Raw genomic sequence first — 17,371 nt, 5'->3', positions numbered from 1 at the left:
TAATGCATTGTATTTTGAGTGAAGAGGAGGAATTAGAAGTTATTTCTTTGTCCAGGCTTGTGCAGTGAACGAGTGGAAGGGTCAGCAGGAGAAAGCACATCAGACAAAATCGAAATTGAAATCCAGGGACCAGATTACCATTTTGCGCTCTTTAATACATGTTTGAAAGCTGGCGACTTGTCCCTTGAAGCAGCAGCGGCGGGTCCCTGATCCAGAGCCTGCTTTTAACAGCCGCTGTGAATCATGTAGCATCTATTGTGGATTTACACTGCAATTCTATGCATATGTTTTTTTCCTTGTAAGTCCCTCTGTGTTCATTCCTAGTAAGCATGTTTAGGATAGCAGCTTTATTGTCCAAGGGCCCCTCCAGACTGGTGTCTTGTGCAACATGTAACGGACACAATCATGGTCCATTCATGCCGGAGTTAAATGGGAATATTCACACATTATTTCGCTTTCTTTGTTGGCTCTGTATGCTTCCCCAATGTTGCCGCAACATTGCCACCATTGCCATCTGGAAGGGCAGTCTTGTACTATATTGCAAAAAACCAGCAACCCAGTACAAAATTGTGGAATAAAAAGTTACAGGATTTCAGCAGGATGTTATGGAACATGCACTGATCAAAAACCCAGCAGTGTGTCCACCCCAAAACTTTTGCAGGAACAAACTGCAATAGTGTGATGACTTATAACTGTCCAGATACCATCATGAGCACAAATATTCATGGATGCACAGTAGAAAGGATACCTAGAAGGTCCCTAGCTCTGTTTTGTCCACCCCACTTCCTTGAGTGGGGAGAAGATCCAGAACCACCTTTTGGCATCCTTTCCCAAGGAGAGATCACAAGATGAACTCAGTACATTACAAAGCAGAGCATATAGGGGCAAGCAGTATAGCAGATCTAAGATACAGAGGAAAGAATCTGCCCCTGGCTAGGTGCCTTCAGCTCAAAACTTCTCTGGCGCACTCTGTTTCAAAAGTTGGGTTGCTACCAGACGTTCAGCATTTTGCAGGAGGGATTTAAGCACATCCCAGAAATGTTGGCTTATACAATTGAAGGGAATCGAAGAGCTATGTTACCCGGGTGCAACAAATCCACTTTAGAAAAGAAACATGCTTTCTGTGGCTGAGAATGTGGCAGGGAAATGCACTGTAAATGGTGGAATGAATGAAGAACAGAAAGGCATATAAAGCACACACACACACTGTCAGGGCTGGCTCCGGGTCCCAGCTCACCAAGGACCAACGCTAGCCGATAGTACAGTATCAAAGTCTTTATTGAAGAATAGTCTCCATTTACAAGTCTCAGCGTCCCAGCCCTACGTCTGGACTTTAGACCGGCGAAGCTCTGTCTGGATCTCCACCCCCTGTGCACCAGTTCAAGACTCTAATCTTACTCCACCTCTTCCTTCTCTCTCTCTTCCTCTGGGTCTTACTACCCCCCGGGGTCTCATTCCTCCTGGACTCTTCCGACGCAGAGCTTGACCCCTCTGACTCCTCCCCCTCTCTTCGGCGGGCTTTAGGACCTGGCTCTCTACCCGGGCTGCCCACCTTGCCGCCCTCCTGTACATTTGAACTTGGCGCGCGCGCGCGTTTTACTTTCCGGATGACCGTTTCCTCGCTCCCTGACGAGGGTGTGGCCACTCCTGCCTCACGTTCTCCCTCTGCCTGCGCGCTCCCTGATCCCGATGCCTTGGACTCCTCCCCCCTACTGCACTCTGGGGGGGACGCTGGTCCGGATTTCCAGCTGCTACTCTCTGAGTCCCCTCTGGCCCCTTCTTCCCGAGGTGTCCCCCTGGGCACTCCCCTTGCCCTGACCATGGGGGCCCCTTTCTGTGAATCCTCCGAGTCACTGGAGAGACTCAGAGACCTTGGACTACTGTCGCCGCTGACATTTCCTTCCGACTCCTCACCCTCGCTCTCCGTTTCTTCCCTCTCCTGTGACTCTGCTCCTGAACCCCTGACACACACATAAACAGCCAAGCAGGGAAGGGCTGACAGTGCATCTGCCTCACATGCAGAAGCTCTTGGGTTCAATCCCCTGCGAATGCCCCCTTTCTGAAATGCTGGAGAGTCGCTGCCAGTCAGTGTACACAATACTGATCTAGATGAACCTATCCCAGCCCACTATATACCGTAGTATGACGCAGCATAACGTTATTGCCCCAAACCCCAAAACACAGCCAATTTGCATAAAAGTGACATGTGCTAATTGATATGAATAGATGCACATTTTGCAATAATTACTGTAATTTAAGTAAAAATGCAAAAGCTGTCACCACGGTGGGGAAGAGTGATTAGGTGACCTGGGTCCAGGTGTTGCCAGCTGTTAATGGGCCATGCCAATTACTCTGATGTCCTTTCTTATGGTTCTTGATCTTTAAACCAGACTTAGACTGGGGACAATGCCTCCTCCTCCTCAGAAGAGTTTGGATTTGATATCCTGCTTTATCACTACCTGAAGGAGTCTCAGAGCGGCTAACATTCTCCTTTCCCTTCCTCCCTCACAACAAACACTCTGTGAGGTGAGTGAAGCTGAGAGACTTCAAAGAAGTGTGACTGGCCCAAGGTCACCCAGCAGCTGCATGTGGAGGAGCGGGGAAGCGAACCTGGTTCACCAGATTACGAGTCTACCGCTCTTAACCACTACACCACACTGGCTCATGTCAAGAAGTGCATGGATGGGCAACCGAGGGCCAAATGGGACTTTCTGTTTGGTCCATGGACTCTCCCCAGAGTATGCCTCTCACCAGACTTGCTTTGCCCCCTCGTTGAGAATTTTTGACCGGCTGGAACATGTCCTTGAGCTCTGATGATGCTTCTTGCCTGCGTTGATGTAGAGAGATGTGTGGGGTATGTTAGCCTAACGAACAAAGGTAAGATCAACATCTGTGGCTTCGCCTCGTTTAGCTCCAGCCCTGCTCACAAATGGCACATTGCTCCCAGGACGTTGGCCAGAATGCAGCCCTCAGGTTCCCCCCAGAGCTGTCCTCTGTCAAGTAGGACTCACAGCTACCTTATTGGTGGCACAGAGATCTTTCTTGCCTGGGAAAAGCAACGGAGAAGCCTCAGACTGCCAGAACGTGGAGAGAGCTCGTTTTATTAAGGGAAACTTGCCTTTTGTGTTGCCGATAAAGTGTTCTCACATCTTGGCAGCAGTTGCGAAGGGTAGGGAGAATCTTGTGCCTTCTAGTAAGTGTTGCGTTGTTATTATTATTATTCTGTCCTGCCGATAACTCTGACCTTGACAGGAACTATTTGAAGGGGAAGAGAGCCGTATTTCGCATCTATTTTTCTTTTTCTTTTATTATTTCGCTCGCTTGCTTCTCATGATCAGCTAACTGAAATGGATGCCTTGGCACATAGGGTCAACACAACATGAATTCAATAGTAGCCCCTGGCCTATTAGTGGGATTTAGCTTTAGGGATGTTTTGAAAAACAAACTGAAACGAGCTCTGATTTCTCAATTTGTGCCTTGAGACATAGCTTTACGCCTGTGGTATGGAAGCTTGTTGAGTTCAAGGGCCGTATTCTAACATTCCAAGGGCCACATGTCAGTGCTGTGCAGGGCCAGGGGCAAAAGAAGAAGGAGCAACAAATGTAAAACTTGCCTTCCTGCGTTAAGTTGGTTGTTAGGCACACGCTCACATACCTCCTGATCCTTCTCTCAACATCAATTGGTACCTCAAGGAGCCAGTGTCCGGCTGACAGTGTCCTTTAAAAGCAGCAGGCGGGTGGCGCTGTGGGTTAAAGCCTCAGCACCTAGGACTTGCCGATGGAAAGGTCGGCGGTTCGAATCCCCGCGGCGGGGTGCGCTCCCGTCGTTCGGTCCCAGTGCCTGCCAACCTAGTAGTTCGAAAGCACCCTTAGGTGCAAGTAGATAAATAGGGACCGCTTACCAGCGGGAAGGTAAACGGCGTTCCATGTGCTGCGCTGGCTCGCCAGATGCAGCTTGTCATGCTGGCCACGTGACCTGGAAGTGTCTGCGGACAGCGCTGGCTCCCGGCCTATAGAGTGAGATGAGCGCACAACCCTAGAGTCTGACAAGACTGGCCCGTACGGGCAGGGGTACCTTTACCTTTACCTATCCTGTTCTGTTGGGTCTTGAGGTCCTTGAGGTGGTGGACACAATCCGGCAGAGTCAGGTCAAGACAAGCAAAGTGACAGGAGCCAAGCCAGCAGTAAATCACACCAAGTAAGCTGGAGTTAACTCTTTATTAGCAAAAAAGCAATCTGCACACGAGCACAGCAATCCATCTCTGGTAGGTCTTACCCCCATGAAGCAGGTGCTGAGACTGCCTCCCCACAGCTGCCCAAGTCTCCTACCTTCCAGGGTTACCTCCCCCCAAGCAATCAGAGACTGCGCCTGCATGTCTGTATTTGCTCCTCTCATTTCACGCCTCTTCTGGTTCTGGAAGACTGGGAGGAGGGGAGCTTGCTGCAGCAGGAGCGGTAAACATCTGTGTCTCTTCACCAACCTGACTCATCTCTGCCTCTTGGTCTCTCTTGCTTCAGCTTCTGCCTCCGATTATGGACTTCTCTCTTCCACAGACTCTCCCAGCTCACTAAGCCTTGTGACCTCTTCAGCTTCCAGCACTTCCTCTGCCCCATCTTCTCCCTCTTCTTCCTCTGCCCACTCATCATTGACCCACCACAACTCCCCAGGCTCTGAGCCTTCTTCCCAGCTCGTTCCTCCCACCCTTCCTCTGCATCCAACCAGTCCATGCCTCTTGCTTGCCCGGGTGGAAGTTGCGAGTGTTGAGGTGAGCTGGGTATAGAAGCTGCTGACTTCTGTGGGGCTGGAATGTCACCTGCTGTACAAAGGTAAGAGTCACTCTGTTGTCCCACCTGTCTTTGCCTCTGGCCCCACACACCCTTGGCATGTGGACCCTGGAAACTTGACCTCAAGCGAACCCTTGTGCTGAAAAGGTGTAGATGTTAAAAGAACTGAAGGCTACATCTTTCTTAATTATCGAAATGAGGTCTTGATGCATTGCGTTTTTACACCGTAGGCAGGAGACTTTACAAATTCTGTGCCACCAGGGACCTACCGGCCGTTTATTCTGAATCAATATTTGCAGAAGGGCCGCATTTCAGTGATAAAGCACTTGTTTTGCATTCAGGAAACGCCAAGTCAAAAGGTATCTTGGATAGCAGAACTGGGAAATACCTTCGCCTGATGATTCTGCCAGTTTGAGTGGTCAATACAGGGCTGGATGGACTAACGGTCTGATCTGGTGGTGTAAGATCAGCTTCGTAAGTTCCATATGAGCAATGCTTCTTTCAGTTTCATTCATTACAGTGGTACTTCAGGTTAAGTACTTAATTCGTTCCGGAGGTCTGTTCTTAACCTGAAACTGTTCTTAACCTGAAGCACCACTTTAGCTAATGGGGCCTCCTGCTGCTGCCGCGCCACCAGAGCACGATTTATGTTCTCATCCTGAAGCAAAGTTCTTAACCTGAGGTACTACAGTGGTGCCTCGCAAGACGAAATTAATTTGTTCTGCGAGTTTTTTCGTCTTGTGAATTTTTCGTCTTGCGAAGCACGGTTTCCCATAGGAAATGCATTGACGGTTTTAAGAAAAAGGCGCAAGACGTTTTCGTCTTGCGAAGCAAGCCCATAGGGAAATTCATCTTGCAAAGCAACTCAAAAAACGAAAAACTCTTTCGTCTTGTGAGTTTTTCGTCTTGCGAGGCATTCGTCTTGCGAGGTACCACTGTATTTCTGGGTTAGCGGAGTCTGTAACCTGAAGCGTATGTAACCTGAAGCGTATGTAACCCAAGGTACCACTCTACTTGTTTTGCTGCATCTGTATTCTGCTTCCTTCTCCAAGGAGTACAAAGCACACCGTAGTGGTGGAGGAAGGGGGTTGGGTGGGTGCGGTCTGCCCCAGGTGTCATCACTGGGGGGGGGTGACAAAATTAGTTTTTTTTTAAAAAATAAATAACTGGACTCACGAAACTTTTTGGGAGTGACGTGGTGGCTTAGGCGCCTGCAGGTTCCGCGTTGCCTGAAATGGCAGCGTGAGACTTGTGTCTGCCTACTGCCTCTCCCTCAGCCACCCTACAACTGAGGGGGAGGCGGCGGAGAGGCGCCAAGCGTCGGAGAGGATCGTCCCACCCCCACAGATGGCTCGCCCCACCCCTGGCTGCAGGACGTGCCCCCGCACCAGGCACCCAAGCGGCTAGCTACACTGCTGGCGCACCATCCTCCCTCTTCCATTTCATCCACACAACAACCCTGTGAGGTAGGACAGGAACTGGCCGAAGGTCACCCAGTGATCCATGTGGCGATTTGAACCCTGGTCTCCCCAGTCCTAGTTCGATCCTATCACAGGGTCTTCAGCACAGGCACTACAGTGGTACCTCTGGTTATGTACTTAATTCGTTCCGGAGGTCCGTTCTTAACCTGAAACTGTTCTTAACCTGAGGTACCACTTTAGCTAACGGGGCCTCCTGCTGCCCCCACGCCGCTGGAGCACAATTTCTGTTCTCATCCTGAAGCAAAGTTCTTAACCCGAGGTACTATTTCTGCGTTAGCAGAGGCTGTAACCTGAAGCGTATGTAACCCGAGGTACCGCTGTATAGCAAACTTAGATGTTGCTGTTCCCCCATCAAGTACACCTGCTCCCCCCTCCCAGCATGTTTTTCACAAAGTTTGGGAAAGTGGCTTTGTTTTTCTTTGGAGAGCCAGTGTGGTGTAGTAGTTAAGAGCGATGGACTCATAATCTGGGGAACCAGGTTCGCGTCTCTGCTCCTCCACATGCAGCTGCTGGGTGACCTTCGGCCAGTCACACTTCTCTGAAGTCTCTCAGCCCCACTCACCTCACAAAGTGTTTGTTGTGGGGGAGGAAGGGAAAGGAGAATGTGAGACGCTTTGAGACTCCTTCGGGTAGTGATAAAGCGGGATATCAAAACCAAACTACTCCTCCTCCTCCTCCTCCTCTTCTTCTTCTTCTTCTTCTTCTTCTTCTTCTTTGGTTGGGGTTATGACTGCTTTTTTTGTCTATGACTTATGGGAGAGAGGTTATTCTGCCTGGTTGTGTCTGTGTGTGCAGATGTCCAAGCATTTTCTGTAAAATGGGTATTTTATGGTTGCCTGTGACAATTCCCCACCCCGATTTCTAAATGGGCCCTCTGGGCTCAAAAATGTCAGGGTTCCCTCATCTCTAACCACTATCCTATAGGTTTAGGATTCCTACGCTGCACCATCCCTCCTGCTTCTCCCTTCCTTTGGATCCACAGCAGTCTTTCTGCTGACTGGAAAAGCCTTATATCTTGCCATCTCTGTATTAGAAGGTATAAGCAGATACAGGCTCATTTCCATTCAAAGAGCTGAGCTTAAGAACTTCCAATTTCTATAATCCACCCCGTTTGCGAATGCCGCATGGAAAAGATGAAATGAATCATTTCAATGAATCATTTCATTCCTGTTAGGGATGTGGATCAGTAAATACGGTGCCAGGTTGTGTGAGCTACATTATCAGTGAGTTGTCAGGTAGGGAATTACCTCTTCAACTTGATATAGGTCGAATATATTCACACACGCAGAGGGAGAAAGAGAGAGAGAGAGAGAGAGAGAGAGAGAGAGAGAGGAAACTCTATTTCCTTATTGCGAAGTGGCTTGGACCTGACAGACACTGGCCTTTGCAAGAGATTGCTAAGATTCATCACAGAGTAAGGAAATTCAAATGGAGATAATCTTTATTTCTTGAGTCTGCAGAATCAACTTATTGTCCTGATGATCTAGAGAACGTGAAGGGTGGGGGGGAATAACCATGAAATCGGAAAAGTTTCCTTAAAATGCCTGTTGACATTTAAAAAGCTGCTCCCAGACTTTGGAACTCAGTCCCTAAAGAAGATAGACTTGCTCCCTCCTTGTTGTCTTCTTGCTGGCAGGTGAATACTTTGGAGACCTGAGTTGGTGCTATGCTGTTTTTATTGTCTTTGTATAGTTTTCTTAGAAGAGAGAGAGAGAGATTTAATTCTATCAATATTTGTTTTTAATTATTGTTCTTCTATGTTTTTAGCTGTTCTTATTTTTACCTGTAAACCACCTTGAGTCCCTGTCAGTGGGAAGCGCAGTGTGTGTGTGTGTGTGTGTGTGTGTGTTCACCAAACACCTGGAGGTCAACAGGAAGTTGGCCTGCCTGATCTCAGCCAGAAGGGAGTTCCACAGAATTCATTAATGAAATTTATATCTTGCACTTGTTGGCAAACAACAAGTGATAATGCAATAACAACATGTTTAAAATAATTCCAGTACAGATGCAGATGGGAAAATAACTCAACTTAAAAGGTTTTCTGGAAGGGGAAGGCTTTTGGTAGGTGCCAAGAAGACATGTGAGATGCCCCCTGTCTAATATTCAAGGGGAGGGAATTCCAAAGGGCAGGTGCCGCTACGCTAAAGCCACAGTTCCTACATTGTGCAGAACAGCACTGAATGCTTCTGGTGGATGCAAGCCATACCTACAAGCCGTGAGGGACCACTAACAGTGCCCCTCACCCAAGAACTGGGTGATCAGGCAGAGATATAAGGCATCAAGCAGTCCTTAAGGTATCCTGAACACCAACAGTCCACATGACACACCTGGAGACTCCCATCTCCCAAACCTAATGGAGAAGGAACCACAGCTCAGTGGTAGAACATTCAGTGCTTTGCATGCCAGAGGTTCTAGGTTCAGTCTGTGGTGCCTCCAGTTTAAAAGAACAAGCAGCAAATAACATTTATGGTTTGCCTATTGCATTTATAAACCACCTTTCTGTTAGAGGAAAGCAAATACATTTCCTTTTTTTGAGATTCTAGTTAAAACATGTGTTAGTTTAAATCACACAAGGGCATGGTTTTGTCTAGCAAGCTAACCAGCGCTTGCTTGTAAGCCTCTATGTCTTAAGTTAGCCCCACCTCCAAAAGCTGAGCCATTTTTTGTCTGCTGTTCTCTCCAGACAAGATGTCTGCTATTTCTCTCCTACTATCTCCACTTATCCTGTAAATATTTCCTGCATGAATATAGCCTTTCGTCTACAGAAACTATTAAGTGATTATTCTGACCTAATTCACCCAAGCTGCAAGGTCTCCTAACCCTTTCTGATAAGGTGCCCTAGGTGGTTTACCATTTTAAAAGACTAAAACAAACCAAAGGAAAGACTTCTGACTAAGACCCTGGACGGGTGCTGCTTGAGTAGAGGGCTAGATTGGGGAGGAGGCTGGTCGAAAGCAGCTTTTATATTTCCAATCCAGCACTTACAAATAAAACTAAACCTCTCCTCTTTGATCAACCTATTTGTTCTCCAAAGCTGAAAAGTCCTCGCGTTTGATCTTTGCTGCACTCAGCTACATAACAAGGCATGGTAAAAAAGGCAGTAAATGTCAAAAGCCTCTTCTTTAATGGATATTGTCTAATGAAAGGCTTATAATTAATGAGAAATTTATATTTGATATCTTGTCCCAAAGGGATGTCTACGAGATAAATTGCTTCTCTCTCCCCACTACACAGACCAAAATGAACTCTGTGGAACGTTTTGATGTGTGAGACCTATATTTGCATATGGGATGAAGTGATTGTGGCTCCCTCTCGCCACTTCCCAAACATGTCAGGCTACCGGGAAATTGCTGAGGAAGCGCAGGCTGTGGATGGAGAATCCCGTTGTCAGCTGAGGGACTAGTCCTTAATAGGATAACGTGAGTAAGTGAAATTACTTTGTTCACCAAGGAAACGGGAAAAGACTCGCCACAGACTAAAAATGCTGGAAAAGAAAGAGAAAAACTGAGCGACCTTATTTAAGTTTATTTATCTGTACAAGCGATTCTTCCCATCTGCGTGCTTAGCCTTCCTGGGCTCCTTTGGGAGGAAGGAGGTGAGATATAAATTTAATAACTAAATACTTTCCTACCTTAAAAGTTAAGAACGTATGTAGAGCCTTGCTAGGTCAGCATTTTGTTTCCAACATTGGCCTAGCAGATGGCACCAGCAACCGCCCTCCCATTTTGCTAAGGTACAATGATTCTGATCATGGATGTTCCATTTAGTAGTCATGACTAATTGGCAATGATAGATCTATCCAATAGAGCTTGTGACCCCAGCATGGGGCAGGTGAGTGGTGTTGTTGTTGTTGTTGTTTAGTCATGTCTGACTCTTCATGAGCCCATGGAACAGAGCATGCCAGGCACTCCTGTCTTCCACTGCCTCCCACAGTTTGGTCAAACTCATGCTGGTAGCTTCAAGAACACTGTCCAACCATCTCGTCCTCTGTCGTCCCCTTCTCCTTGTGCCCTCCATCTTTCCCAACATCAGGGTCTTTTCCAGGGAGTCTTCTCTTCTCATGAGGTGGCCAAAGTATTGGAGCCTCAGCTTCAGGATCTGTCCTTTCAGTGAGCACTCAGGGCTGATTTCCTTAAGAATGGATACGTTTGATCTTCTTGCACTCCATGGGACTCTCAAGAGTCTCCTCCAGCGCCATAATTCAAAAGCAATCAGCCTTCTTTATGGTCCAGCTCTCACTTCCATACATCACTACTGGGAAAACCATGGCTTTAACTATATGGACCTTTGTTGGCTAATCTATAAGTTACTATAATTTAAATAGAAATACAGGTGTAGTGACCAGGTGACTTGTGTCCCTGCTAGGGATGGGGAGGGGGGAGAATGTGATTCTCTTCCCTTTTAAAGACAAATCTATCTAATATGCATTTCTGAAACCTTACACAAACTGAAACACAGCCATCCTTTGAAATTTACACTTCTCTGGGTTCTGCAATGCAGTTCTCTAGTCAAGTAATGCGTTACAAAAATGCATATGCCTCTGGTAAAACATCCATAAAAACACTCTCATTAGTGAAAATGGCACATAGAAATGCATCAAATTAGGGGAAATTGATTTGCAAAAAATATGCACATTTTAGTCAAAATTGCATACAAGCACATCTGTTAGGAGAAATTCACACTAAAGCACTCATGAATTTTTCACATGGGCATGTTGTTTTTTTAAAAAATCCCAAACTGATGTGGAAGCATGGAGAATTGAATTTAAGGTTGGAAAACCGAGAAACATGGAGAAACTGGAACTGCCTGCTCATTCTTCTGTCTTGCAACTGCTCACTTCTGATGGGAAGGTGTGAGGCCCCTGCTCTTCCTTCTTATTCATTTTTTCATCTTTTGGCCTGTACAGGCTTTCAAACAGTGGGCCGTCCTGTGCAAAGCAGGTCAGAAGGTCCCCTCTGCTAACCTGATGTCTCAACGATACCACGTGATGAAATAAACATACTTAAGAAGTAAAGCTATTCTGGTCTTTCCAACAAACCTGGCCAACGGACTTTTTGTTTCTAAATATTATGAAATTTAAATGAAACATCTGTCTCCTCATCAATCTCCCTTAACGTGGGATTTATTTATTTATCAGGATTTATATACCTGCTGCTTGAGCATCAAAACCCATAAACAGCTGATATAAAATACACACTCCAATTGCCGATAAAAATCAAATGCCGGAAACAAGCCCTAACGTTTTCCCTCCCAGGCGAAAGGGTGGCTAATTTCTTTTCTTTTCTAAATAGAGTTAGCAGGGTTTTTAAAAATATTTTTTAAAAAAATGCGTTATAAGACAATAATATATAATATATCCCACCGACACACCACCAACGAAAAACCGACAAAAAGAACAAATAAAAATAAAAGTATGTACTAGAATGCGCATCAAATTTGCATCCCTGGGTTTACCACACACAAAAAAAATGGTTTTAGCAGGTGCCCAAAACAGGCAGGGAGTTTGAAAGTAAGGTTAAAAAAAAAAAGAAAAGAAAAGGACCCCTGGACAGTTAAGTCCAGTCAAAGGTGATTATGGGATTGCGGCGCTCATCTCACTTTCAGGCCGAGGGAGCTGGTGTTTGTCCACAGACAGCTTTCCGGGTCATGTGGCCAGCATGACTAAACTGCTTCTGGCACAACGGGACACCGTGACGGAAACCAGAGCGCACGGAAATGCTGTTTAGCTTCCCGCCACAGCGGTACCTATTTATCTACTTGCACTAGTGTGCTTTTGAACTGCTGGGTTGGCAGCAGCTGGGACAGAGCAAGGGGAGCTCACCCCGTCGCAGGGACTTGAGCTGCCAACCTTCCAATCAGCAAGCTCAAGAGCCTGAGTGGTTTAGACCACAGCCCCACCCGCGTCCCTTAGTTCCAAAGTACAGTGGTACCTCGGATTACAGACACTTCAGGATACAGACCACTAACCCAGAAATAGTACCTCGGGTTAAGAACTTTGCTTCAGGATGAGAACAGAAATCACGCGGCGGCGGCACAGCAGCAGCAGCAGGAGACCCCATTAGCTAAAGTGGTACCTCAGGTTAAGAACAGTTTCAGGTTAAGAATGGACCTCCAGAACGAATTAAGTTCTTAACCCGAGGTACCACTTTATATGTGCTTCCACACCAAAGGCTCAGTTCAGTTGCTGAACGAATATTATGTGCCACTTGTAAAATGCTGATTCCAGTGCTATTTTTCTATAAAAAGAGGTGCCAGAACTCACCACAAACACCCCTCTTGTTCTCTTAAAATGGCAATGGTGCCCACTGAAGAGCTGCTGGAACTGAGTTGCAGCGAGTTCCGTATTAAAAAGAGCCCTGCTGATTCCACAGACCAAAGCACTTGTGTGGTCACAGATGCAGTGAGGTGATTCTTTAAGCGCAGATGCCCCAAGCTGTTGAGGGCTTTATATACCAATGATAGGACCTAATAGCAATGGGCTCTCTACTCTCCCAGGGGAAGAGAGACTTGGATTATAGTTTCAATTTTTAATGTCCACATATTTATTTATTTTTTAAGAGAGTAAAAGTGTAAATAAGAGCTAAGTCATAGCATTCAGCATACTACATTCCACAATGTTTTATTCATTCTCTCTCTCTCTCTCTCTCTCTCACACACACACACACAGAGAGAGAGAGAGAGAGAGAGAGAGAGAGAGAGAGTGTTTGTGTCTTGATGAGATTGCTTCTAGTCATGCAGAGCTCAGTTAAATTATTCCATTAGAGCAACACAGGTTGTTGTTGTTTTTTCTGGGGAGAAAACATATTAAGGTTCATCTAGCTGTTTATGTTGTTACACAGTCAGATGATGAGGAAGCACCCAAAAGAACCTGGATTCATATTTAATGATGTGCAATAAAACTGCAAATTATTCATCGTGGTCACCGGCGTAGGCAGCCTGTTGGCTGTTGGCTAAGGTTGAGTGTGGGTAGGGTTGCCAACTGGCAATACAAAACTGCCTGGCTATTTTATTTATGTGCACAGTTATAATTTCTTACACCTCCTTTCTCAGCCTAATCATCTGGATGCCTGCCCAGAATAAAATCCCATGAAGGGGATTTTCAAGGGGTTTCCTTCCAGGCCAGTATGTCTAGAGACCATAGCACCTATCTCTTGGGGAAGGGCCACAGCTCAGGGGTAGAACATCAGCTTCGGGTGCTGAAGGTTCCAGGTTCAATCCCCAGCATCTCCACGTTTATTTTAATTTTTTTGAAATAATTTTTATTTGAATTTAAAAGTATAAAATGATAAAAATACAACCATACACATACACATTTGGAGATCCCCACCTTACCCTCTGTGGGTCCTATTATTAAACCTTTTCTACTGCATCTTTTTCAATAGTCCATATTTTATATAAATCCATTATATAAATCCAAAGTACTTGCTACATTACGAGTGTTCTTGCAATCCTGCTAATGCTTTCATCTGCTTACAGTGGTCTCCAAGATAACTTCTTTGTTAAAGTTCTGGTCTTCCTAGTTCCCAAGTTTTCCGGTTAGTTTTGCCATTTTGGCATAGTCCAACAGTTTAATTTGCCATTCATCTCTGGTAGGGACTTAATATTCTTTCCATCTCTGAGCTGATAGCAACCGTGTGGCTGTCGTCACATACATAAAAAGTATTTTCTGCTCCTTTGGAATATTGGTACGTACAATTCCTAATAGAAAAGCTTCTTCTTTTTTTTGTAAGACATTAAAGTTATTTTAAACATTTTTTTCAATTCACGTTTTATCCCCTATGCTGGAGCACTGAGGTTACTTTCCCAATCACCTGCTGGCTTATTCTATTCGCCGCAAAATGGCTTCCCTTGAGTGTCACCCTCAAGGGTTGCGCAGAAGAACTTGACAGGGGATTGTGCCCCATGGAACGGGAAGGAGGTGCCTTTTAGATTGTCGTGCAGAGACACAGAAATGTCTTGCAACTGCCCTAGGTGGAAGCCCAAGCCTATGTCCATTCACAGGAGTAATGTTTGAGCATTTCTGTCCCACGAGTGCTGGCCCAGTTGCATGCAGCATTAGCATGCCATTGCCAAAGGTCCTCGTGGATATCTGATGGTGGTGCTGTGATCTAAACCACTGAGCCTCTTGGGCTTGCCGACCAGAAGGTCGGCGGTTCTAATCCCCCCGACGGGGTGAGCTCCCGTTTCTCTGTCCCAGCTCTTGCCAACCTAGCAGTTCGAAAGCACACCAGTGCAAGTAGATAAATAGGTACCACTTCAGCGGGAAGGTAAAACGACATTTCCGTGCGCTCTGCATGGTGTTCCGTTGTGCCAGAAGTGGTTTAGTCATGCTGGCCGCGGCCCTGAAAGCTGTCTGTGGGCAAATGCCGGCTCCCTCAGCCTGAAAACGAGATGAACTCTGCAACCCCGTAGTCGCCTTTGACTGGACTTAACTGTCCAGGGGTCCTTTTCCCTTACCTACAGTAATGCTGCACACAACTGAAACAGTACATGGAGGAGGAGAGCTCGATGTGTTTTGTTGATGTGCACAAATGAGTCTTTTGCAAGGAAACCCCATGTGTTCATTGAGGCGTCAATGCAGTTTTGCAGAGCTGCTACTATGTCCTATCATTATTAGTCTTGATCAGCATCACACATTGAGTAAGACACTAGTTGGTGTGTTTAGAATCTGTCCCTGGGTATACTGAATATATTGCCATATATTGGGGTGTCTTGGTCAACATAAATGATGTCTGCAGTGGGTCCATCCGTCTTCTGTAAAGAGGTGGAAATGCTGTGCAGGTCAATGGTGATTTTCTTTGTAGCAGTTACTGTAAGATGCCTTTGTTCCATATATTTGATTCAGAGGCTAACTCTGCACTGCAGAATTTCTCAAGGTATATAGTATGCAATTTTAATTCACTTTTTTTTTAGGTGGGGGAGGTAATCTGCATCTCACGCATGTTTTCCAGTTGGGTCATAAATAAAGAACTCTACTGCTACACGGTCTGCTCAAGATAAAACAATACAACTGAGGGGTTTGATTAGGACTGGAGTGTTGTTGAGAGTTTTTCCTCTCTCCTTTCATCTACAAGGCTAAATTGAATTACGCATGAAATGTCACTGGCATCATAATAAGAGTTGCTGTTAGAAAGATGGAGAGGCCAAGTCTCATTTAAAACCAGATTTCCGAATGTTTACATCTTATAAGGGACTTGTTTACAGTGCTGCTAAGAAGGGGCAGGGGGAATCATCACTTTAGGACAGGCACCCCCAAACTCGGTCCTCCAGCTGTTTTGGGACTACAACTCCCATCATCCCTAGCTAACAGGATCATTGGTCAGGAATGATGGGAGTTGTAGTCCCAAAACAGCTGGAGGGCCGAGCTTGGAGATGCCTGCTTTAGGAGATAGATAACTATACATTACAATATTTAGAAGACATCTGAAGGCAGCCCCATATAGAGATTTCTAAAAATGTTTAATGTTTTATTATGTTTTTATATATGTTGGAAGCCACCCAGAGTGGCTGGGGCAATCCAGTCAGATGAGCGGGGTACTATATTATTATTATTATTATTATTATTATTATTATTATTATTCCCTCACAATATTCTGGATCCCAGCTGGCATGGAGGATAACCTGTTGTTGGACTACAGTTCACATCATTCTTGCCAGCTAGCCGGCTGTGGATGATGGGACTTGTAGTCCAACTCCAGAGACCATCTTTGCTGTACACATGTAAATCCTTTAGAAATATACCCAGATCTGTGAGTCTTTGGAGATGTTTTGTTTGGTGGAACAGTCATGGGAGTCTTTCTGACTCCTGCCCCAGAATTGCAATAGATTTGTAGTGCTAGGGGATCAGAGGCATTGATCGCAGATCACCCACATCTAATTTTGTTTGGCTGTTTCTAAGGCAAACCCCCTAGTTTAAAGGAAACATATTCATCTCTCCTTTTATAATTTTCAAAAGAAGGAAGTCCTATGAGTTTTCATTAACCTCCCAAAGAGAGTGGTGCAGAAAATATATTGTGCAATATTCAAATGTTTTTAATTAATCATTTTCTTAAAATTTTATATATATATTAAACCAATAAACCATCAAGGGGCTAGAGTTTAAGCACTTTCTCAGGATGGTGCAGCTCATTATTGTTCTGCCAAAGCTGACCTAGTGTGCGTGATGAAATATAGCCCTCTATACCAATTTGCATCTTAATGACTAGGAGACTGTAGGTTACTCATCCAGTAAATGAAAGGCCTATCCTGCCCTGCATTGCTCCTTACTCCTGTGAGTTGGTTCGCTTCTTTTAGCAGCAGCCACTACACTGCATTCCTTATGCCCTGTCTGCTTTAAAGTAGTCCACTTTAAACAGCCGCGGCTTCCTGCAAAGAATCATGGGAACTGTAGTTCGTCAAGGATGCTGAGAGTTGTTAGCAGACCACCTGTGCCCCTCGCAGTACTACAATTCCCAGAGTTCCCTGGGAAGAGGGGTTGATTGTTAAACCACTCCAGGAATTGTAGCTTTCCAAAGCATAAATAATAGCACATTTCACACTTTTCTCTGTTTGTTAGAATTTAAGTTCAAACTAAATACTCTCAACAGAGCAATAAATTTAACAGATCAATATGTAGTTAAACAGCAAGCATTGATTTTGATAATGGGATAAATTTTCAAGTAAGCAAGTTTAGGATTGCAGCCTTGTTTGTATTTTTCAGTTACATAAGGTCTCTGAATAGTGTCCTTCCTTCAGTTAAATCCTGGTGCTCCTGCAAATGAGAGGTTGGGACAAGCTACCTGTTTGGGAGGAGGGCTTCTGGCACAGCCTAAAAGAACAGTTCCCAAACTGCACATCTGTCTGCCCTGCTGGACCACTTGACAATGATGATAATCTTTGAGAACTATTTAATGAATTTTCTGCCTATTGTAGCACTTGTAATGTGCCATGCTAGATGCTGCATGGTTTTTAATTATATTTTTATTGCTTCTTGTCCTTGTTACCTTGTCTTACAATTTGCATTTTAAATACAATTTAAAATCAATATTATTATTTTTTAAAATGCCTTTATGTTCCACTTTTTCTCCAAGAAGCTCAAGGTGGCTTACAAATTTCTCCTTCTCTGCA

The sequence above is a fragment of the Podarcis tiliguerta genome (genome assembly GCF_965153285.1).
Source record: "Podarcis tiliguerta genome assembly, chromosome: 14".
Taxonomy (NCBI): Eukaryota; Metazoa; Chordata; class Lepidosauria; order Squamata; family Lacertidae; genus Podarcis; species Podarcis tiliguerta.
This window is presented reverse-complemented; position numbering follows the sequence as displayed.